This window comes from Sarcophilus harrisii, chromosome 4, assembly GCF_902635505.1.
Source record: "Sarcophilus harrisii chromosome 4, mSarHar1.11, whole genome shotgun sequence".
In the NCBI taxonomy this organism is placed as follows: Eukaryota; Metazoa; Chordata; class Mammalia; order Dasyuromorphia; family Dasyuridae; genus Sarcophilus; species Sarcophilus harrisii.
Window position 1 is genome coordinate 442,958,564 of NC_045429.1, and position 24,422 is coordinate 442,982,985.

The following is a 24,422-nucleotide window of genomic DNA, read 5'->3' on the forward strand; positions in this document are numbered from 1 at the left end:
TGCCCGTGGCGCTCCACCCCTCCTCACACTCTGCTGCTTAGCCTGATTAGGAAAGAAGAGGGAGGGAGCTCAGCAGCAGGGAGAGAGGAGGAAAGAAGGCACTCTAGTGCTTGGACAATCCAGTGGAAACAGACCATGAGAGCCTTCCCTGGAGATTTGGAGAAATAGGCTTAGGAAATTTCTAAGTCATAGATTCCATCCACCATATTGAATGTCGCCCAGTACTCTCAGGCAACCACATCAACCTACGGACCAGAGACTGAGTCAGTGCTGTCCCACTGACTTTGGTCCTCTCCTAAGGGAGAGGAAATAGTCTCTGAACTGAGAGCCCTGTATGATTCAAGGGTATCATCAACCACTACGAGTCTGTTTTCTCTTTGTAAAATGAGGTCATCCAAATATATGACCTTGAAGATCCCTTCAAGCTTCAACCTATTCTAACTTCCTCATTTCACATAAAAGAAAATAGAGTAAATTGACTTACCCAAGATCATATAAGTTGCAAGTGGAAGAAATGGAAGTTGAGATGCGGTATTCTACTTCCAAATCGAGCCTCACTGCACCACCATATTGGATTTATTTTTTAGTTGAGGAAACTGAGGGTCAGGGAGTGTTATTATTGGATTAGTCTAACAGAGTCAGAATTAAAAACCAGGATGGGGAAGGAAGAGTGACCTCTTGGTCCCCGGTTTTAATGCCTTCTTCTGCATTCAAGCACAGCCCAGAGTCTGTTTTCCTGCTGGGTGGATTGTTTTTCAGAATGTGAATCTCAGGAAATAATCCCCATCATGTGCACACCCTCCCACCCACACATGCAGAAACACACCTGTGTTTTCAAGCACCTGACAAGCAAGAACAGAGGTAATTGCTTCTTAGTGCTTCATGTCTAACCCCCTATCTTCTTGGAATGCAAGAAGCAACCTTATATAAATGAGTTCTGGAAACTCAGACTTGTTTGTAGCATCCCCAGCCTGACCCATACTCATTAGTGAAAAACATGGCTGTGGTTCATAAAGTGGCAGCAGCAGAGTATCTATTAGGCACCCTCTGTATACACAAAATTGGTTTTCCCTATTGAACACCTCCTGTAAGCACAGGGCTACTGCTTGGTGCATCTATCGTCCCTGCTGGGGAGCAGATTTTTTTCAGTTTTAGTACTTTTCTCCCACATCCTTCTTTAATAGAGTGGATCAGTTTCACTCCCTCCTTAACATTCTCTTTCTCACATTTACCATACTAATCTTTAAGGACACCTAAGTATCTTGAGAGGTTACATGATTCATGTATTGCCTGGTAGAATGTAAACTCCTTGAGGGCAGGAGCTGTCTTGGTTTTCTCTCCAGCACCCAACACAGAGCTGATATAATTAGTTCATCAACACGCATGGATTCAGTGTCTTCAGCGTTACTTCCACTAAACACACTGGGCTGATTAAGGGACCTTCCAGTGAACAAACTCCTTCCACAAATCAATCAACAAGCATTTATTATGTTCTTACTATGTTCCAAACACTGTTAAATGCTGAGGACATAAAGACAAAAAATTATCCCTGTCCTCAACGACTTTACATTCTAATGGAGGAATCTTAACATGTATATAATTCATTCCCTACATATGCAAAATATATAGGGAATCGATGAAAAGTACATCTTGAAGGGAATGTTCTAGTCTTTTGAAGGATCTGGAAAAGGACCCTAGAGAAAGTTGTTTTTGACTGAGTCTTAAGGAAGTCAAAGATTTTTAAGGGAGTAATGATGAGGTCTGAATACTCTCTCCAGTGCCAGGTAGCAAAACCCCTTTGCAGTGTAGGAGAGTTTTTATGAACTATTGAAGCTGAAAACATGTATGAGTTGGTGGCCAACTGCCAGGTAACAGGGCTCCTCATCCATGATTAGACTGTGCCTAGAGATGCGAGTGCAACCTCTTTCTTTAAGCACATATAAAGTGTTTCCAGTCTGATGAGAACCCATGTTCTTCCAGCCTTGCCTCTGAGAACCTGGGATCATCTTCACATCACCAGCAAGCATCAGAGAGGAGGAACTGATTTTATGCGAGGATGATTTTATCTTAGTTATCGACATAATTGAGCAATGTATCTGATTGTTTTTCAATACCTTCAAAATCTTATGCTTTTAAAGAAAATGGGAAAGATCTTTGATTTCCTATCATGGCAGGGGTAGAAGTGAGTCTTCCAATGACAATCAAGACTGTCCTATGGTTCTAATTGTTTAAAGTCCATTGACGTGAATCGACTTGTTTAGGATCACATGCATAGTAAATATCAGAGGCAGTATTTGAACCCACATATTTCTGATGTCCAGCCCAACACTCTATTTCCAATACCACCCTTCCTCCACTGCCACAAAGATAAGACAGGGATGAAATCTGTGACTTCATTAGTACAGAGAAATTAGTACAGGGCAGCTTATATTTTCAAAGAGCTGCCTGAAACCTTGAAAGGTTAAATGATTTATTTGCGCAGGGTCACAAAGCCTTTATATATCAGATCAGATATATAAACCTAAATCCAGGTCTTCCTGGCTTTGGGATTAACTCTCTATCCACTACATTTTGCCACCATTTTAAGGAATTTTTAAAAAATCATTTTATTTTTATTGACGTCTTTTGTTTTTTATGTGATCTTCTTTTCCACAGTCTTCCCAGCAAGTCATCCTGGGTCTGACAGTATTGGCAATATTCCACATTTCATTTTTCCATCTCTACAAAGAGAGGAGGGAGGTACATTTTCTCAAATCTTCAAGACTAAACTTGGTCATTATCATTATATTCATCATTATAATCAGACAGCGTTCTTTTGCTTTTAAGTTTATGATACCCTACGTGGACAGAGGAAGGGAAGGGAAGGGAAAGATTACTATGACAAATTCATAGCATTATGTACCTATGAAAGAAAGCAGCCTTGGAGGTCATGGACCTAGCTCCTTTTACAGACAAGGAAACTGAGGCTTGGAGAAATTAAATGAGTGTCAGAGGAAGGATTTGAATTCAGATCTTCCTATCTCTTATATTAATTATGTATTTCTGCCTTACTTTATAGAAGCACATCTTAGACTGGTGTTTTCCACTTAACATTCCTGAAATCATTGATCTTCACCATGGCATAAGGATGAGTTCTTGTAAGGCAGAGTAGAGAAGTTGGGCAATTTTCCCAACCTTAACCTAGCTCTTCAGAGAATAGCTTCATTAGATTCAAGAGAAGTCTCTTATTTATAGATCAGACAAACCCACATTCAAATGTGAGTCCAGACCAACTCCAAAATCAAAGAGAAATCATTTTGGGGTTACCTGCTTTGCACTGTTCCTCTCCCATTGATACAGAGATTTATTTTTAGGCTTTTGTTCTGTGGGGGCTGTGCTGGTTTACATAGCAACCTCGAGTTTCCCTGAATATACCCAGTACCTTGGATGGGACTGGTAAGGTCTCCGCCACTGAATGAACTCATCAGAGCCATTGAAAAGGACAGAGAAAGAGAATAGGAATGAGGCCTCCAAAATGGGACTTCTGAAGAATGGGATCTTTTCTTCCTGGGAAATAGGGAAATTATGACATACTAAATAGCTCCCATAGAAGCACTGATAAGCACAAACAACTAGACATTTTGCCTCCAAGCTCTTTTTAGGTACAGGCTGGACCCAATGAATGAATGAATGATAAAGTATATATTAAGTGGGAAGTGATATGAGACCTGGTTTGGGGCCTGGTTAATATGATCTCATGCATATATACAGAAGGACACAAAGGGGAGATTGAGTGGGTCAGGGCAAAGGTTCAATGCAATTTATCCCCGCTCTTGGGAGAAAAATGAAAAATATATTCCCTACAAATGAAGAATCTGAAGCTTCATCCTTTCTTTGCTGAATTTTTATTAATATAGTTTGTTTTTATATCACCTATCACCATTATGAATACTTTCTTACCTTCTCTCATGATAGAGACAGAGACAGACAGACAGACAGAGACACAGACAGAGAGATAGATAAATAGAAAGAAATGCAAGCAAGACACTCCTTGGCTTTTAAGATTTACCTTTTAATTGGTGAATGCAGTACATAATGGAGAGCTGGAGAGTCGTGAGTGAGGGGCAAGGGGACCTGCATGGGGTAAAGATGACTGATGAGGAATCTAGAGCATACCTTTATAGAGTAAAATGAAACATGACTGGGGGCTCTCCTGAAAGAATAGCCCAGGCTAGAGTTCATTTCCATTCCCCTCTGATCCATTTAATTCCCCAAATTCTCAATTTGCAGATAACCTCCTTTATTCTCTCTTTCCTTTGTCCCACCATCCTTCCACCCAAGTGTTGCACGTTCTTGCTGTCACTGCAGCTTATCTAATATGAGTCTCTTTTTCACGATCTTAAAGACTTTAATTAGATAATTTGATATGTTCCTTTAAAACTCCGGAGTCTGATTCATCAAAGCGATAACAAGCAGATATTTTGGGAATTTGTTCTAGTTTTAATGACTAAATTGCATTCCTGTTTGTTATTTATCTTCTTGTGGGCATTCTAATAATTATCTCTGAATCTTCTTCATCCCTTCCCCCAACCCATGTAAGAAGTTGCTTCAGCAAGGAGCCAGTGAATCCAATTGTTCCTGCCTGAGTATGGTAGGCTCTTCAATCTCTGGGAGTTTAGTTCCTTAGAAAGAGCAGAATTGGTGGGATTGGGACTGGGCTGGCCAGACCCTCCTGGAAAGTCTTTCTGTAAGAGAAGTAAGGAATGGCGCCCTCTTGGTACAGTGAATAGTTAAGAGCCGGGTTCCAATCTACCATCTGTGAAACATCGAACAAATCACTAAACCTCTCTGACTCAGTTACTTTTCGGTAAAATAAAATGGTTCGATTGTCAGGGATCCTTAACTTCTCTGGGGCAGTTGAGTAAAGCCAATGGACCCTTCTCCCACCGATGCTTTTAAATGCATAAAAGAATATCAATTGAGTTATAAAGGAAACCAGTGACAATGTATTAAAATGTAGTTGTCAAAATATGTTGAAATGTTCACAGCCACCAAAATGAGAATCCTGGCACTGGATGGTTTTGCAAGGTCCAATCAACAAGTATTTATTAAGTGCTTATTGTGTGCCAGGTACTTGACAAGATTCTGAAAAGGACAAAGGAAAAAAAAACAATCTGTGCCCTCAGAGAGCTTATATTCTAATGTGGGAGAGAACATGTACCTGGATAGTTATTTGCAGAAGTGACAATATGATTTAGAAAGGAAGGTATCAGAAGCTGGTGGGAATCATTTGATCAGAAGGTGGTGTTTGAGCTGAGCCTTAAAGGAAATCAGAGATTCTGAGGGGTAGATATGAGGAAGGAATGCATTCCAGGCATGGGAAACAGATAAGACAAAGACACAAGGGTACGAGATGGAGTGTCCTGAGTGAGGAACAGCAAGAAGACAATTTAGACTGGACTACAAAGTGCATGGAAAGGGCAGCAAGATGGTGCAGTGGGTAGAGCACCAGCTCTAAAGTTAGGAGGAACTGAATTCCAATCTGGTCTCAGACACTTGACACTTCCTAGCTGTGTGACCCTGGGTAAGCCACTTAACCCCAATTGCCTCAGAAAAAAAGGGCATGGAATTGAGGAGTATGCACTTCTCTCATCCTGTGACTGGAGAGAGTTCTGAGATAGGAAATGAGCTGCTTTCTGGCTCTCTTGGTGAGACCTAGCGCACAGGACATCACTCTCCCAAAGGATGCTCAGGGAACTCAGCACTGCCAAAATTGAGATAGAAACTGGTCCTTTCCCTCCATAAGTTGGAGGAAGACGAGTCACCAGGTGGGAAGGTTGGATCATGATGACAAAACCAGTGCTGGCCCCTCACTCTCCCATTTTGGATACATTACTAAGATATTCCTCTAAAGAGTTCAAGTTGCTGAACATTGTGTCATTTGCTCCAAGGCACCAACACTCCTTCTGCAGCAACAAACTCATTATAAGAATCCCGGGACCCGGCTTTACCGGCAGAACCATTGGGGGAGTTCAGACACCAGTGGATATTGCTTTTCTCCTTCCTCTTCCCACAGCTGATCTTCCTTCTTCTGCCTCATCACAGCCAGGGGAAGGTCTCAGAAAGAGCTGAACCTAATGATGAGGGGATGGTGAGTGGGTCCTAGAACAAGGCACTTCCGGCCCCAGAGACCAGGCTAAGTTTGCCTCATTTGGGAGATCTCGGTGGTTCTGACTGAGTACAAGGGCCGCACCGCCATTGCTACCAGATGGGGCTGCCCAATTGATGATGAAAGGTACTGACATAAGATTGTGAAGGGAGCTGTTCTTTACCCTGAGGTAGCGTGCTTCTGTGCCTGGCAGGGTGGAAAGTGATCCTTCACGTTACAGCCAGACATTTGGTTCAACTTGTCATTTAGTCAATCAATTCAAGCATTAATAAGGGCCTACAATATACAGAGCACTGTGCCAAATGTTGTGGAAACAGACAAAAAAGAAAACAGACTCAATCTCTGAAGAGCTTGTTGTAAGGAGCTTGCTATTTTTCATCCTTCATTTTCAGAGAGAGGACCAGGGACATCATGGCATGTAATGTCTCAGTGAACTGGATTTAAACGAGGCAGGCTTGTGCAAAGTCACCAGCCTCACTCCTCCCCAAACCATTGAGGTCCAGAGCAGGACAACTGGCAACATCCCTGGACGCAGAGGGTGACCTTGGTATCTTCAGTGTCTAACCAGGCTCTCTGAGTTCCCCAGCGCCTGCTTCAGCCACTTCCGTGGTCATTAGAACAAATTGTTCCCAGCCACCCTTTCCAGTGGGTGATCTTCACAGAGTGGACGGCCCCCAACTCACTGAGGAGTTTGGGATCTGTTGGTTCTACTGTGGCCACTGCATATATTATAGCTTCTTGGAGAGTTGGGTGAAAAGACAGTTCAAATCTGGTCTCAGACACTTAACACTTCCTAATTGGGTGACCCCGGGCAAGTCACTTAACCCCACTTGCCTCAGGGGAAAAAAGAGGAATGGAATGCCCTGAAGATGGATGAGCAGCCCTGAAAAGAACTCAGCACACCCTCACACCAGAGGTGCCATCTAGGAAACCACAGAAATCTTAGGAGATGACTTAATATTTCCTCCTCCCTCACTGGTCTTCAAGAGCAGAACAGGAAGGTAGAGCAATTGATCTGGGAACGGGAAGTAGGCAATCACCGCCAACAACTCTGCAAAAGACACTGGTCTCCGTTCCTCTCTGAGGCTGCCTCTAGATAGCTTGGTTAGCTGAGTCGGTCAGGATCCCTAGACTGTTCATTATAGGGTAATGCTGACTAAGAGGAAGATCTGGAGACCAGAGTGAGTCTTGTGTGCCTTTCGTATGACTGAGATGGACCGGTGTTTTCTAGTGTGGTCTGTGTCCCTTGGGAGAGCATCACAAAGTGGACAACAAAGAAAGCTCCTGAAGGTATCTCAAAGAGCTGGGCAGTGAGGGCCTCTGGGTCACCAGATCGGTGACACTTGTGTCCTTGACAATCTCTGGCAGGTTGGTGCCAAAGGACATAGTGCACCTGGATCCCAGCAACTTTTCTGTTACTCCTCGATCTTCAGGTATTCCTCAGTTATTCCTGAGATAATCTGTGAGAGTTGGACAGGATTCACTGGAAAAGATCCCAACTTGGGAAAGATTACAGGCAAAAGGAAAAGGGGATGACAGAGGATGAGATGGAAAGATCCTATCACAGAACTAACAAACGTGAGCATGGACAGATTGTGAGAGATAGTGCAGAATAGAAGGACTTAGTATGCCATGATCTGTTGGGTCACAGAGTCAGCCATGACTTAATGGCTGAACAACAGCAGCAAAATCTTCAAAGGTGTCTCTTTTTCCACAGAGACAACCCCCAGATGTGTCTAAATTGGTATTTTAGTAGCTCCGAGATTTCATTAGTGAGTCTTTTTCTACTGTCTCCCCTCCATCGATCAGTCTCATTCTGTGCAATTCTTATGTTTTCCAAGTAAATCCCCCAGAGCTACACAGGCCACAGCACACTTCCTCTGGCTCTTAAAGTATCTCAGCAGTCACTATGTATTGCTATCCACCTATCGTCTCTTGTTCTTACAGTGATTATCCCACCGCTTTTGCCAGTCATTCCATAACCAGTAATGCTTCTTGCCCTGTTTTGCATGAAACTATTCCTAAATCATTCCTCCAATAATCCTCAGATATTCCTCAGTTACTCCTGCTCTTGGGTTATTACTCACATATGCCTCAGTTTCCCCTTAGAAAAGAATAGTAAAAGTGAAAGAAGCTTCTGTTTTCAGTATTTCCTTCCTCCCTCATTCTTTCCTTTCCTTTCCTCTCAATAATCCTAATATTGTTTCTGTGCTTGGGTTAAGTAGCCAATGATGGGAGCCGAAGCCCCTTCCTCAACAGGGTCCCTCCAGCAGCTTCTGATCATGTCTGGAAAGGGGACAAGAGAAGCACAGAAGGTGAACAGAGGGAGCAAGTTGACCTTTCCTTTCCTTTCCTCAGCAGACCCAGCTCCAGTTAGTCTGAGGACAGAGAGAATCTATGATTGTAGAATCAGAGATCTAGAGCTTTAAGGGGCGGCAGAGGCCCTCTAGAACCCCCTCTTTTACAGAGAAGGAAATTGAGACACACAGAGGCTAAGTGAATATTACAAAGTGGCCCAGGTTGGAAGCATCAGAATTGAACCATTCCAGAGCCGGGGCCTTCCATCCATCAGACATACCAGGAAGGCAGCTTTCCAATAATGAGAAGAGCCCGCAATGTGGAGTAAAAAATGAAATTCTAAAGGCATGAAGAGAAACAGTTCAATTAAGGAGAGAGAGAAACACAGTTGTTCTGGGGAAACCAATGTGGATAGATGCAAAAGTACATACCGAGAAATTTAGAATTTTTTAAAGGCAGACAGGGAAGAAAATCAAGTCAGATGAACAGCCAAGTGTGGCGCAGTATTGGGAGAATAGTGTCAGGAGGCTAAAGCTCAGACTGAATGAAGGGGAACCATAAAGACTGATGGGGGAAGGGGAGACTGTCACCCAGGGTTTCAGCTGGAGAATTTGCCTACAAGTCTCCTCATTGGTAGGAAGAAAAACGACTCCAGACTTCCTGCGTGTGAGGGACAGAGTCAATGCCAAAGCTATGGAGGGAGACAGAGTCTTCTGCCTCCTGATCCACAGAGATCCCAGCCTCCCTTCTGGGAGAGAACCATGGGATATAGACACCTAGGCAAGAGCTGACCCCCAGGCTCATCTTCCTCATCTGTAAAATGAGAATAATGATGCGTGTTCTACCCAGCTCACAGGCTTGTTGTGAAGGGCAGGCTTTTGTAAACCTCAAAGCTCAGGCAATAAATAATCATAGCAGCCAGCATTTATAGAGAGCTTTAAGGTCTGCAAAGCACTTTATCCATGTTAACTCATTCACTGAACATTTCTTAAGTACCTACTATGTGCCAGGCCCTGTGGTAAGTACTTACCATATAAAGAAAGGCAAAAGACAGTCCTTGGTCTCAAGAATCTCATAATCTAATAGAGAGAAAACGTACAAACAAAATAGATCTGGCCTGAATAGGAGATAATTCAGAGGGAAAGCACTAGCATCAAGGGAAATGTGGGGGCAAGCACTCTTGTACAAGGGGAAGTTTTAACTGGGACTTCAAGGAAGAAAGGGAGAATTCCAGGCATGAGAGACACTCAGTGCAAGATGGAGGGCCTTGGACATGTGACCTTTTTTAATTTTCTGACAGAGTGATTCTTGTCCCTGGGAGTCATAAAACTCTCCTGTTCCCATTTCCTGCAGTGTTCTTGTCACTGTACCATGGGCCTTTCTTGGTTCTAGGTATTCAGTGTTCCATTTTGCTGCAGACTGAAGCCTCTTCCTTCTTCACTTCAGGGGATTTAAGATCTCACCTAGGCAGGTCCTCCTTCCAGTGATATGATCCACAGCCCAACCACCCCTCCCCTTCCTCCCATTGATTCTCTCTGAACCTTGTTCCTCCCTAGTGTTTGCATGTTATCTACCCAGTGAGAATGTAAGCGATTTCAGGACAGGGCTTGTTCTTGCCTTTCTCTCGTTCCCCATACTTAATCAATGCTTGCTGACTTGCCACACTTTCCCTTCCTGAGAGGTTATGGTCGTGTTGTCTTGTAAACCCTTCTGCCCTCATCCTAGAGGAACATGGGAGGGGTGCCCTCCTCTACATCTCTTGGCATTGCATGGACACCATTGTGTCCTCCACCACATCCTACTCAAAGGCTTCTGGGATCTCAAAGGCGATGTCAGGTGAACACAAGCTCTGGCAGATTCTTCCATGTTGGAAAAACTGAAAGAATGGGCTATAGGGTAACTAACTATGTCTGCTTTGTGGGTGTTTATCTAGCTAATAACTCATAGCTCTCCCTCCATAGGAGGCTTTCATTTGATGATGAGCTCTTTATCCATAGCAACCCATGAAAATCCAGCTTGTTTGGGTTAAATGTGAGCATGTATACCTATATATGCTGATTCATGAAGGATCAAACATGGGCTGACAAGAAATGGACCAAGAGTGGAGCTCCTGGTGCCTCTGACACTGATTCAGAAAATATAACATCGGACAAGTGCTATGGAGGAAGGGCTGATAACCGAGAAGCTCTAACTGCCATCCAAGCCCAAGAAGGCTAAACCTGCCTATTGACTATGAAAACCAGCCATGGTTCCAGAGGCTGGTGACTGCCTCTGCTTTCTCAGGTGCCTCGGGTCATTGAGGTTATTCATGGTGGTAGCAAGTGTAGACTGCTGGAGAATGGTTTGGGAGGTGCTGAGGAACTGAAGAACACCATGTCTACAGCTATAGGCAAATGGCTCCTGTTTCCCTTAAAGTGTAATTGTGTCCTCCCTGGGGACAATGACAATTGGTTATTAGGCAATGACATTGGTGACTGGGTTCCTGCTTTGGAGTCCCACTAGCCTCTATGTGCTTTCAGAAGTCAGTGGTCTTTAGGGGACTACCTTTTATAGATAGATCCTCCAATAGGTGATAGCCATAATTATAAATGCAATAACAATAAGTATAGATAATTAACATTCATTTACTGTGTGCCAGACACTGTTAAGTGCTTTACAACTTTATCATCTCATTTGATTCCCACAACAAACCTGGGCAGCATGTGCTGTTATTATCCCCAGTTTACAGATGAGGAAATTGAGGCAAACAGAGGTTAAGTCACTTGTCCAGAGTCATATAGCTACTAAATGTCTGAGGCTGGATTTGAACTCAGATCTTCTTGACTCCAGGTTCAGCACTTTACTGTACCATCTCATTGTGAAGATCCCGGAGGATGATGTGGTACAATGGAAGGGCTTTGGTTTTGGAGTAAGAGAATGAAGCTTCTGATACTAACTAGTTGTATAATCCTGAGCAAGTCACAGCTTTCCACGGCCTCAGTTTCCTCAGCTGTAAAACGAGGAAGTTGAACTAGATAGTCTTTAAGGTCCCTTCCAACTCAGAATCCATGATCCTATCATGAAAAACTCTTGTCTGAAGACATTTACTCAAAAATTAGGAGAAGAAAAAATAATTAAAATTAGCTCAAATTAGCTTAAAATTACTCAGAAATTAGCAGGAGAGAAATGAGCAAAGCTAAAGAGTTAGTTGATGATAAGGGACTTACAGAAGAGAAGACTCATCCTTTCTAAGAGGACCGATGACATCATGATTATATCCTAACTTGCTTGTGAATTGAATATAAGTGAATCAGAATTATACAAAGTCATAGGTCAATCTCACTCTGTTTTCCTGAGTTCAATGGCAGTATAAAGAACAAAATGACTGGTGACGGCCTGGGATGCAGTGGATGAATTTGGCATTTTCAATGTCTAATCAAGCTCCAAGTGTTCCACAACCTGCTTCGGTTGCCTTCATGACTACACAAGCAAATTGTTGTCATGCAATCATTCTAGCAGGGGAAGTCTTCATGGTTGGATGAACTTTGAGGCCTGTCAGTTACTTTTAGCCTGGTTTGACCCTTCTGAAGAGATGGTTTCCTGCACATGCTATAGCTTCTTGGAGCTACAGATGAGAGTTAGGTGAGACAGTGGACACCAAAGGTAGAGAGGACAGGGCTCTCAAGGATCTTATAGCCTATCCAAGACTACATGTGCATATAGAGACACATGAAATAGATACAAGATAAGCCAAAAATGGCAACCTGGGGTAACAAACAAAAGAAAATGACTAAGCTGTGTTATGGAAGGGAACCATTAGCTCTTCAGGCATCTTGGAGCAGAAGTCTTGGACTGATACCAACAGTCTACCTACCTACTCAAGGATGGAGGGCGCTTCTCAGAAAAGTCCTGCCCTTTCCCCACCTTTCCTTTAATTATAGACATCACAATATAAGTTGCAATTTTTTGCTCAACATTTCCAGTTATCTAAAATTTCCAACAATCTTTAAGAGACTAGAGGTTAGCTAAGAGAGATAAAAATGTAAATATAGGCAGAGAACCCAACTTCTGAGTAATATAAAGAATTGTCCTAACTTGGGGCTCAGAACAATTGTAATTGGACTCATAACTTTTCATCTTAAACTTCCTAAAGCTGCAGAGAAGGGAGACATTGTGGACTGTTGGGGCTTAAAAATGAACTAACTGTTGAAGAGGGAAAGGGTAAAAAGTCCTTGACCTAAAATGGAAGAGAGGCTCTAAGCTGTTCTTCACTTGTATTAATAATATTAGCCAGGATTTTGAAGGCACCAAGTCTTACTCGAAGAGCACTCATTTCTGAGCCAAAAATGAAGGCAATTGCCATTTCAAAATCATTTCAGAGTAAGAGGTAAAAGACAAAGAATGAGCTCTATAAACACTGAAATTTCTCTCTGTGTCTGGGGGTAAAAGGTGGCAGAATTGGCCTTGATCTTGTTTTCCATGGTGCAGTTAAGAAAGCACTCTAGAAAATTAGATGCTCATACATCTAAGAGAAGATTTTAGGACAGATCATCCGTCAAAAGAGGGAAAAGGAATATGCCTCTTAGTTAAACCAAGAGTAAAAGAGATGATTTCTAAGAATGCTTCTAGCAATGTTTATGATCCCAAGCTCTCTTATGAATGACTGAACTTGAAGTCATAGCACCTGAGTTCGTATCCAAGCTTTGACACTCTTTACATGACTGGGGGCAAATCATATATCCTAAATGGAACTCAGTTTCCTCATCTATATAAATCTATAATTTTAATTTATATTTAATAGAATATAATAATATAATGTAATATGTATTATATTAATTATATTATATTAATATAATTATGTTATAATATAATACATATTATAACAAAATATATTAATAAAATATAATATTTTTTTTAGCCTACATGACCAACTCTAGAAGTTATCCTATGAAATGTGAGGTTGGGGATGTTCACATCAATCTAGCATGTCGCTATGTGTCTTATAAAATCCCCAGATCTTAGAGAAATGGGGAAATCAGGCTGGGTAGATGGAGATCCTACTTTCTGATCTAGTACTTAATCTGGGGTATAGATTTCTTGCTCAAGCAATGAGCGACCTTGGATCAAGAATGTCTGTAGGCATCAAAGTACCACTCCTGCTGGCTTTTTATTTTATGGAAACATAGACATATGTGCTCCTTTCACCACCAACCCCCTGTCTTATCACCCTGGCTGGGAATTTGCTTAATCACTCTTAGAGTCAGCCTTGCCGGATGTGAACCTCCAAGAAAATCTAGCCATTTCTAAATACTCTTGTTCATCCTTCTTTCCTATCCCCCAAGGGAAACCTGAAGGCAGCTTTGGGGGAGGAGTTTTAGTGCTTCTGGATATTCTGTTGACCCCTACAAGTCAGCGTCTCTAGGAATCCAAACTGCAAACCAAGAAGCTTTGAAAACTCAATTGGCAGATGGCATTTTGGATATGTACAGAGTGTGATATAACAGCAGAGCATAAGCCAAGTGCGATCACAGGTAGCTCTAACTGCAGCAGGAATGCATTATGAGTAAGGGGCCAGTGTCTGACAGTCTCCAGTGGAAAATTAATTCCAGAACAACTAATAGGCCTGTGGTTTCGAGCCCTACAAGCACCAGGAGACGTAGCAATGTTTATTTATGCTCTACTAAATGTATTCGTTTATTATCAGAGGTTTCCAGAACAATTATAGCTCGTGGACTGCAGTGTCGATTGCCACAGACACTGCAGAGGAAAATTCACTAGGCTGGTTCCCTGGCGTGGCTCCAAGCTGAGTGGCAAAGTTGCCTTAATTTAGAATTGGCTGCAAACTTGAACTCCTTCCTCTTGGCCCATGGTTCCCCAGGAAAAAGCATTGGCCCAAGGCTAGGAGCCCGGATGGGTGAGATCTCCCCTGTGACCAGCCCTGTTGAGTAGGTGGGTGGGTGGCTTTCCAATTGAACAAGATAAGTCAAATCAAGGAGCAGTCATTAAGCCCTTATGATATACCAGGCAACGGGCCAGATACCCGGAATACAAAGAAAGGCAAGAACGTAAGATGCTCAGGGAAGAAACCGCAGACAGAGGCACTTGGTACTACCCAGAACAGCCACCCATCTTGTATATGGACCCTGGCAGACAGAGCCACAAACAGCTTCTCAAGTTAGCGTGACATTTCTTTCTTGAAACCATGCTGAGCTCTTCTTACTCAAGCTGTGTTTCTCCAAATGTTGCACCATTTGAGGTCCTAAAATAGTCTTCTAAGGTGCTACACTTTTTTTCCAAGACAGGCCAAGTCTCTGAGTGCTGGGGTGTTTTTTTAATGGATTACCTGAGCAACATTTTAGGCTCCCAAGCTTATGAGGGAGAGGAGGGAAAGGCAGTCAGTGCATAAGTAATTAAGCAAGTTTTGTGAATAGGTATATAAATGCTCCCTCCTTTTCCTTCCATCATTTCCCAGTAGTCTGCAAAATTCTATCAGTAGAAAATATTGGATGAAAATTTAAGAGTTTTACAAACATCTTCATAATGATCTGACTCACTCTCCAAAATAGTAGAATGTAATAAGAAAGGATGGACTGTAAGTTCCTTGAGAGCAGGGAATTTTAACATTTTTATGTGTGTCCCCTTTCCAAGAACAGTGCCCAGCACATGGTATTCATTTAATGAATATTTATTGATGAAAAATGATTGATTTTTATTCCCAGAACCTGGCACAGTACCTGGACTATCATAAGTGCTATCCACTGCTTGCTTGAAACAATAGTATATGTTTCTGTATAGATTTATAATTATAAAGTATCTAATAGTGAAACAGTTAAGTGTTCTCTTTGTACTCTCTCCTGGACAGTTATAATAGTTCAGGTCAGAACAAGGGAAGAGATGCAAATGTGAGTAGAAAGGAAACTCATTCCGGGATTGTTGTGAACGTGGAATTAAAAAGATTTGGCAACTTATTATACATGTGGGATGATGAGTTGAGGAGAACACTGAGGTTTGAGCCTGGGTAATAGAAAGCATGGTGGTCCCCTAGATAGTGATAGGAAAGTTTGGAAAAAGAGTGTGTTTTCAGAAAAGAAAATGAATTTTGTTCTGAATACATTGAATTGGAGATGTCTCTTAGGTATTCATTTGGAGATGCTCAACAAGTAATTGTGGATGTGAAAAGTTCTCAGGAGAGAGACTAAGGCTGGTTATATAGATCAAGGAGAATGAAAAGTTGCCACGCCAGGCATTAAGGAGGGAAATAAGATGGAAGTGTCTCTTCCAGGTCCCTCTGGCTGTCCAGAAATGAAATGATATATTTGCAAACATTCAGGTTTCTGCATCTACCCCAGAGGAAACAGAGGATCCAGAATTTCTCTCTGCATTGCACCAATTTGCCTCTAATCCATTGGTTTTTTTTTTCCTTTAGCTTTAAATCAGAACTGGCCCTCAAGCTTGCCATAGACAACTTTCCCTTCCAAATAGAATGGGAGCCATCTCCAGAGGCCACTTGTGTGCCTTTATTTCCCTTTTCTGTTCTCAAGAGCTGTCCCTTAAGCTCAATTGTTTTTTTCCTTAGCTCTTCATGACTGCTTCCTATCCCATCATACATCAAATCTGCAGGCATCCCTGGGGCGGGAGGCTGGCACGAGGAATGTGTCTGCCACCAATTCCTGGTACTCTAGACTGAATGTGAAAGCTTGTGCATGATTCATGGGAGGTGTCTTTGCTATAACGCTGGGGGATTCACTCGTAAGTCTAGAGCAGATTATTGCCAGGGCTCTGCAAGATGTCCTGCTTTTGCCCAGGTTCAAGGTGTTATTTGCAAAAATGCCTTTTTAATTAAAACAATAATAATAATGTTCCAGGCAAATGAAACTGCTTGCTGTTCTGCACATTTGTGTCCCTTGTCTCCACGGCCTGAAAAGGTTTCCTTCAGTATCTCTAACTATTGAAATCCCCCCTTCCTCTAAAGTGCAGCACTGGGGTTGCCAACTTCATGGAGCCTTTTCTCATTCCCCAGCAAAAAGCCATTCCTTTCCTCAAGGTATTTTAAACCACATTCACTGTTTGGTGCTCTCTGGGCAATGTGGTATAATGGAAAGAGCAGTGAACCTGGATCCTAGGAGAGAGCTGGGTTCAAATATTACCTTTACCTTCTTTGCTGTGTGGTCCTGAACTTAACTTTTATTTCCTCTTCTGTGAAAGATGTATCATAATGCTTTATCCACTTGCCACCCAGGATTGTTTTGAATAAAGCACTTCCTTCCGTTTTATTTTATTTTTTCTTATAGCTTTTTATTTACAAGATATATGCATGGGTAATTTTTCAGCACTGACAATTGCCAAACCTTTTGTTCCAATTTTTCCCCTCCTTCCCCCCACCCTCTCCCCCAGATGGCAGATTGACCAATACATGTTAAATATGTTAAATTATAAATTAAATACAATATAAGTATATATGCCCTAACAGTTATTTTGCTGTACAAAAAGAATCGGACTTTGAAATACTGTACAATTAGCCTGTGAAGGAAATCAAAAATGCAGGTGGACAAAAATAGAGGGATTGGGAATTCCATGTAGTAGTTCATAGTCATCTCCCAGAGTTCTTTTGCTGGATGTAGCCGGTTCAGTTCATTACTGCTCCATTGGAACTGGTTTGGTTCATCTCATTGCTGAAGATGGCCACGTCCATCAGAATTGATCCTCATATAATATTGTTGTTGAAGTATACAATGATCTCCTGGTCCTGCTCATTTCGCTTGGCATCAGTTCATGTAAGTCTCTCCAGGCCTTTCTGAAATCATCCTGCTGGTCATTTTAAAGCACTTCCTTTGAAGTTTTAAAGTACACATTTGTGACTTTCATTGATGCTGTCACTGTTATTATTGCTGTTTGTGGTGGTTGATATTAGAATAAGCACATAATTTCACTGGCATGGGAAAATCCCTCCATTAATATAAATCCATACCTCATCCTGTAACTTAGTCACAAGGGCACAGACCTAGATCTAGAAAAGATCTTGGAGACTATCTGGTCCAGCCTTCTCATTTTACAGATTAGGAAACTGAGTCCCAGGGAGGTTGAGTCAGATGCCTGACTGTGTGATGTTAGGTGACTGACCCAGAAGCACACAGCCAGTGTGTAAACACCTTAATGAAAGGAACTGGATTTGGGGGTTTTACTGCTCTTTGTATTACTAGCACTTAGCACCATGTCTAGCACACAGAATGTCAGAGCTATGCCACGATACTTCTCAGTTATTAGCCTTATATAATTATAAGGATATATCCAGATATATATAAAGATATATATAATATATACATATATATCCTTATATATATGGATACATACAAATATAATTATTATAGTTATTCATATACTTATTTTGGCAACTAGACTTCAGACTTCATCAGGGAAGAAACTATTTTGTTCCATCTTTTTTACAGTGTTATACACATTAAGGGTGTGCATTTATATATATAAATATAATAGGGATATATATTATGTATATGTGTATGTATGTGTGTGCATATGTGATTATATGTACATGTGTGGATACCAATTGTGAATATATATAAACTACATATATGCATGTATATATATGTGTGTGTATATATATATATATATATATATATATATATATACACACACACACACACACACAAATAGTCTCTCTGTGTGTGGAGACAAAGAGAGACAGAGAAAAAAAGACAGAGACAGAGACAGAAGAGAGAGAGAAAGAGAGAGAGAGAGAGACAGAGAGAGAGAGAGAAGAAAGATACAGAGACAGAAGCAGAGAAGATAAACATAAATAGAGAAGGAGGGAGGAAAAAAGGAGAGATAGAGAGAAAGGGAGGGAGGGAATGGGAAGGAGGAAGTAAGGGGAAGAGAGAGAGAGAGTCAATCAAATTAGTACAGGAATTATTCTGGGGTTCTGCCAATTGTCTAATGTAGTCTAAATCCATATTAGAGTGGGGTGTGTGTGTGTGTGTGTGTGTGTGGTTTGTGTAGACCTGATATCTCATTAATGGTGGGCGGTTTTTCTTGAGGAAATCCTCTCTATCATTGTAGAGCATCAATACCTGCTCTCAAAATTAATAGTGCTAGAGAACTGCCATTATCCCTGAGATGTTAAGGGACTTGTCCAAGGTCCCACAGTCCATCTGTGTCAGAGAAAGGACTGGAACCCAGGCGTAACTACTGCCACAGCTGCTGCTAATGTCCATAGAAATAGCAGCTTGAATCTCTCTAGTGATTTATGGATCCCAAAGCTTTTCACAGTCTATTATCTCTGTAATGGTCACAAGTCCTCAGTGAGGAAATTGTTGCAAATACTCTTATTCCCATTTTACAGATAAGGAAACAAGGACTGGGAAAAGTGAGGCAAATAACCAAAAGCCAAAGTGTGTGTGGGGGGACCCAGCTAGGGTTCTTTTCTGCTCTTTCCTCTCTGTCACACAGCTCCGTGTGTGAAATGTCCATGTAAAGGTCTGGGATATTCACGAGCTGGCTGCTTTGGAGGCTGTGGGTCCAAGCCATCTGCTGTTTTCCTTTGGCTGGGAGGTGCCCATACATCCTCATTCTTGTCCATTCCCCTGAGCCTGTCTCAGTGAGTGACTTAGTCTCAGAGACAGACTCCAAAGTTCTAGGTGTTCACTTCCCATGGTAAGAAGTATTTCACCGAAGACCATGGCACGTTCTCTTCCCCAGCTCCATCTCCTCCTACAGAGGGTGAACCTGGGGAGAGATGAGATCTCAGGGCAATTCTTGGATGATAGACTGACATCAGGAGCCTTCCTGGTGGGAAATTTTGCTTTGTTTTGTCCAAACGATTTTTCACTTGCATTGGACAATCTTCCATTTGTTTCACGCGGACTTGGGAACAGTGACCAGGAATAACTTAACAGCCCAAGCAGAGTCTTCATGAATCCCCAGACTGGTCTGCCCCTTTTTGCTCCTGGGAGCAATGTCTCAGCTATGGAGGGGGCTGGCTCAGGGATGCTTGGCAAGTATAACTTAATATGGGATTTTGTGAAGAGCAAGTTGACCCTATCACCTTCAGGATGTCTTCTGCTAAAAGGAGCAACTCTGAAGGAGTCTCACTGAAGGAACAATAATGTGGTTTGGAAAGAGCAATGTCAGAGAGTGGAAAGACAACTGGCTGCGGACTAAGGAGTTCAAATCCCCGAACTACAACTGAATGTCAGGGTCATGGGGTAAATCACTTAATTTCCAAGTCTCAGTTTTCTCATCTGTAAAATGAGAAGGTTGGATCAGATGACTTGAATGCTACCTTCTAACTCTAAATATATGATCCTATGACCAGAGGGGGAACCAAATAAAATTGGTGGTGGGAATGACATGATAAAGCATGTAGGTCATTGAGAAACTAGGTATGAGTTGTGTAATCCATGAGGGAGAGCTCTGGGAAGCCAGTGGGAATTCTGAGCCAGTTTAGCAATCTCTGTGGTAGCCAAAAGCAAGAACCCAAATAATTGGCTTTTATTTTGCATGGATGCTATATTTGGCTATCTTTGAATATATCTTCCCCTAGTAAAGTGAGCCTAGGGACTGTACACCCCTTCCTCACCTAACTCCAACTCACTTGCATGTCATGACATCACTTCCCTGATATTATGATCATTTTCCAGAATGAAGGACAAACAACAACATCCCTGAAGTTGAATGTAAGCTCTCTGAGGGTAGGCAATATTTCACTTTAATCTATGTGCTGATCACCCAATAGATCTTTGTTAATTAACTGATCCTCAGAGATCTTAAGGAGATAGAATAGTATGTTTGATCTGATAAGATAAAATTTAATATAGATAAATGTAAAATTATATATGTGGATTTTTTAAAAATCAATGTCACAAACACAGGATAAGGAGGAGCAATTGGTATGAGAAAAGATCTAGGCTTGTTAGTGAGTGGATGGTAAGGTCCAAATGGGCCAATAGTGGGTGAGACATCTCAGTGAAAATGTGAATGCTTATCACAACTGCTTTAACAGCTCACAGTATCCAGGATTTGGGAAGGGCCAGTCCAGGAGTCCTCTGCCCTGCTCAGATCATATCTGGAGCATCATTTTTGTTACAAGGGTCCACATCTTAGTAAGACCATTTCCCTTAACTATATAGATATAATAATAGATGGTTTTAAAATAGCACTTTTAAGATTTATAAAACTCTTTCCATATGTGTTAACTCATTTTATCCTCACTACAATCCTGCCATGTTAGGGCTGTTATTGGTCCCATTTTGTAGAGGAGAAAACTGAAACTGAGAAAAATCAAAGGACTGGCTCAGTCCAGCTATCTCACAAGATAACAGTAAGATCGAATGAGAAAACATGTATGGAACCCACTTTGTAAAGCTTAAAATGCCGTATAATGGCTAGCTGTTCTTCTGGAAAGACCCCAGTCCATTGCAGTCATTTTATAGAAGAAACTAAGGGGGAATGACTTGTTTTTGTTTACTCTGATCACAGCCCTGTCAGCGAGATTTTGTAGGTATCCATGCCATGGAGACTCAGAGAGATTAACGTTGTCTCACAACTAATTTGATTTACTCAACCTGGTGATTATGACAAATGAAAGCCCTATTCTGAGTTTGATGTTCTTTCTACTGTATATTATTGCCAGGAGGATTCTCCACTCAGAAGTCTTTTGTCATTCCCAAACCCCTTTGTCTTTAGGTCCCAATTCCTTCCGATGAATTTCAGCACACTTTGACGTGTTTCCTTCCCATTCAATAGCCCTCCATCCCACCCTTCCAGCAAGGCCCCAAGCTGAGTGCTAAATCTAAATGGCAGACCTGAGCTTGGGTGAAAATTTGGCTCCTCTCTCCTTGGACCCAGAGCATCCTTGGCCTGACTCCACACAAAGCTTCAAATTGTATTTTTGCAGAAAGAGAAGGCAGCTCGGGGAGCCTCTGCTCTCTTATCATTCTCCTTCATTTCCCCTTCCCTGTGTAAATGGACTTGAACTTGTTTCATTTGGACCTGCCAACAAGTCTGGGTAACTCACCTTTCATCTTGCTGAACAGAGATGCAGACTGAAAGCAAGGTGGGAATTGCTTTATTGAGAAAGATAGGAGGGGGAAGAGCGGAGGAAAAGGATGGAAGAGGAAGTCTGAACATGCAGGCTGTTGTCCACAAAATGGTAATGCCTCAGGATCTTACATGTTGTTTTAGAATTATAAATAAGGAACTAGAAAAAAAATCTCAGAAGCCATCCGGTCTAACCTCTTCCCCCCCCCCCCAATTTTATAGAGAAGGAAACTGAGGCCCAGGGAAGGAAAGAAGGAAGGAAGGAAGGGAGGGAGGGAGGGAGGGAGGGAGGGAGTGAGGGAATATGGGAAGAAAGGAGGGAAGGAAGAGAAGAAGGAAGGAGGGAAGGAGAGAAAGAAGAAAGAATGCAATTGTTAGTGCTTATTATATATCAGATGTCTTCTAATATTGGGAATGCAAATATAAGCAAAAGGAAAGACTTTCAAGAGATTGGGGGAAAACCACAAAAGAAAGTAAAAAAATCTGGGAAGAGGGAGTGATAGACAGATGAGACAGGTACCCACTAGGAGCATAGTTTGAAAATCCATGAAAAGTAGGGTCAGAGCTAAGGTCGGGATCCAGCCTGGGCCCATGGATGGTCTATAGAGAAGAGATTCCAAGTGCTAAGAGAAGTTCCAGAATGAGACTAGCTATGAGTCCAAGGGCTATTCTCTGCCTCATTTTCCTCATTTATAAAAGGTGAGTGACAATGTGAATGGGATCACAGATTTAGAACTGTATGGGGCAGGATTTAGGGCTAATCCACATCAAAGGCGGGATTTGAACCTAAGACGGCCTTACCTCATGAGGCTATTGTGAAGATTTAATGAGAGAACATAGGTAAATTGTTAACAAAGGATCAAACCCTACATAAATATTATTATTATTACTGTATGGGTGGCTCTAATATTATTGCTGGGAGAAGCCTAGGGAGGCCACATGGTATAGCAGAAAGAGTCCTAGATTTGGAGTCAGAGCAGCTTAATTCAAATCCAGCTTCCCCACTTCCTATCTATATGACCCCATGACCAGATCCCTCAGTCTCTCTGGTCCTCAATTTCCTCATCTATAAAATGGGGAAGTTGACTTAGATGAACCTTAAGGGATTCTCCCACTCTAAATTTGGGATCCTGTAAAACTCTCCACTTTATAGATGAAAAAACTGAGTCAAACAGAGTGAAGTTATTTGCCTAGGAAGTCACTTGGAAGCTAGGAAGTACATGAGGCCAGATGTAAACTCGGGTTTTCTTGTCTCCTAACCCAGTTTCTATCCACTAAAGCCACGTAGCTCCTAGCTCTTTCCACTACTTATTTTAAAAGAATTTGTTCCTCTTAAGTCTTTTAAATCACCAACTTCCCTTGTACTTAGGCAAGAATTGGATTTGATTTATGGACAGCTGCTCAAGAACACATTCTTTGAGAGGCCATCAATTAGGGAATGGCTGAAAGTTAAACTGAGCATATGAATTGTAATGGAGTATTATTGTGTTATAAGGAAAGACAATTATGAGGAATTCAGATGTACATAGGAAGATTTATGTGAGCCAAGTAAGAACAAAGTAAGTTGTACTAAAAGTATAATTACTTTTTTTGTTCTTGACCTATCGTTTTATTGGGGTACAAATTTCTGTCTGTAGCAATGCAGGTTATTATCTGCTCTATAGTTTATAGTCAATGAAGAAGGATTTGTTTTCTCTTTTTCCCATTTTTCTTCCTTGCCCCATCCCCAACTATGGCAAATAAACAAATATGAAATGAAAGCAAATTCCCACATTGACCATAATGCCTCATTCGGTACCTCGAGTTCATCATCTCTGTGTCAGGAAGTGGGATGCTTCTGAAAAATATGGTCAAGAATTGCATCGATCAGACTTCTCAAGTCTTCCCAAGTACAATATATAATCTATAGTGTTATACTATAATTATATAATTATATATCATAACTTGGAACCTAAATATCTAACATGGGGTAACACAGCTAAGATTCTTACAAGCAGGACTGATCTCCCATTCAAGACTAGCATTTTATCCGTTATATCACACCGCTTCTCTATAACGACAGTAATGTAAATTTTAAAAATCACTAAAAGAAAACTAAACTCTGAGTGATTTAAAAGCCAATAATGATCCTAAAGAACAAACAATGAGTTATCTCTCCCTCCCTCTTCTCTTCAGAGAGACGGGAGAATTACTAGGACAAACTTGCTCATTTTCTTGATACTTTCCCAGAAATAATCAGATAAGGATCTTTTGCTTAATTATTTTATTTGGTTTAAACAAAGAGAAGGGGGGCAGGCATTTTCAGTATGATTCCATTAGGTGTCACAGCAGAGTATAGATTCTGCCCGTCAGTAGTCTATCCTTTCTGCTCCCTCCTCCCCGTTGGATACTGATGGAGATGAATCCTTCACAAGTCTTCCTTGTTTGCTCCTGGTGGTGATTTAATGTAATCTCTTATTCAGCACTCAGCCTCTCTTTTCTAGCCTACTTATCTCTGGAGATTTAATCAGCCTCAACTTGTTTCAACAATTAGCTCGTTTTTTACCTAGGGAAGATATCGTGGTCCTTGAGTCCATCTGTTTCTCTCCTCTGGTATTTTATAGAGTTTTTATCAGATGAAACAATATATAATATAATCACAATAACTCAGAGCCCCCAGTTAGAAAAATTCCTAAAATTGAGACATAGGCTTGATTCTCTGCATAAATTTAATTTTTTGTGTATTTCAAAATAACTCGTGGCTTGTTTTGAAATAAGAGGCAGGATCAGAATACAGGAAATGTTAATGTAAAAGAAATGTTTTCTGATGCTCTCTCTCTCTCTCTTTCTTTCTCTCTTTCTCTCTGTAACCTATATAAATTGCTTACCATTTTACAGAAGAGGGAGAGAAGGAGAAAGGAAGAAAATTTGGAATTAAAAGTTTTATTTAAAAATGAATGTTAGGAGT

At 41.4% G+C, this 24,422-nt stretch overlaps 1 protein-coding gene across 1 annotated transcript in view; it reads left to right on the plus strand.

Moving 5' to 3' along the window:
• The window catches only part of CALN1 (calneuron 1), a 381,739-nt gene that overhangs the window by 344,226 nt on the left and 13,091 nt on the right, over window positions 1-24,422 (plus strand). The gene's annotated exons all lie outside the window — the stretch shown is intronic.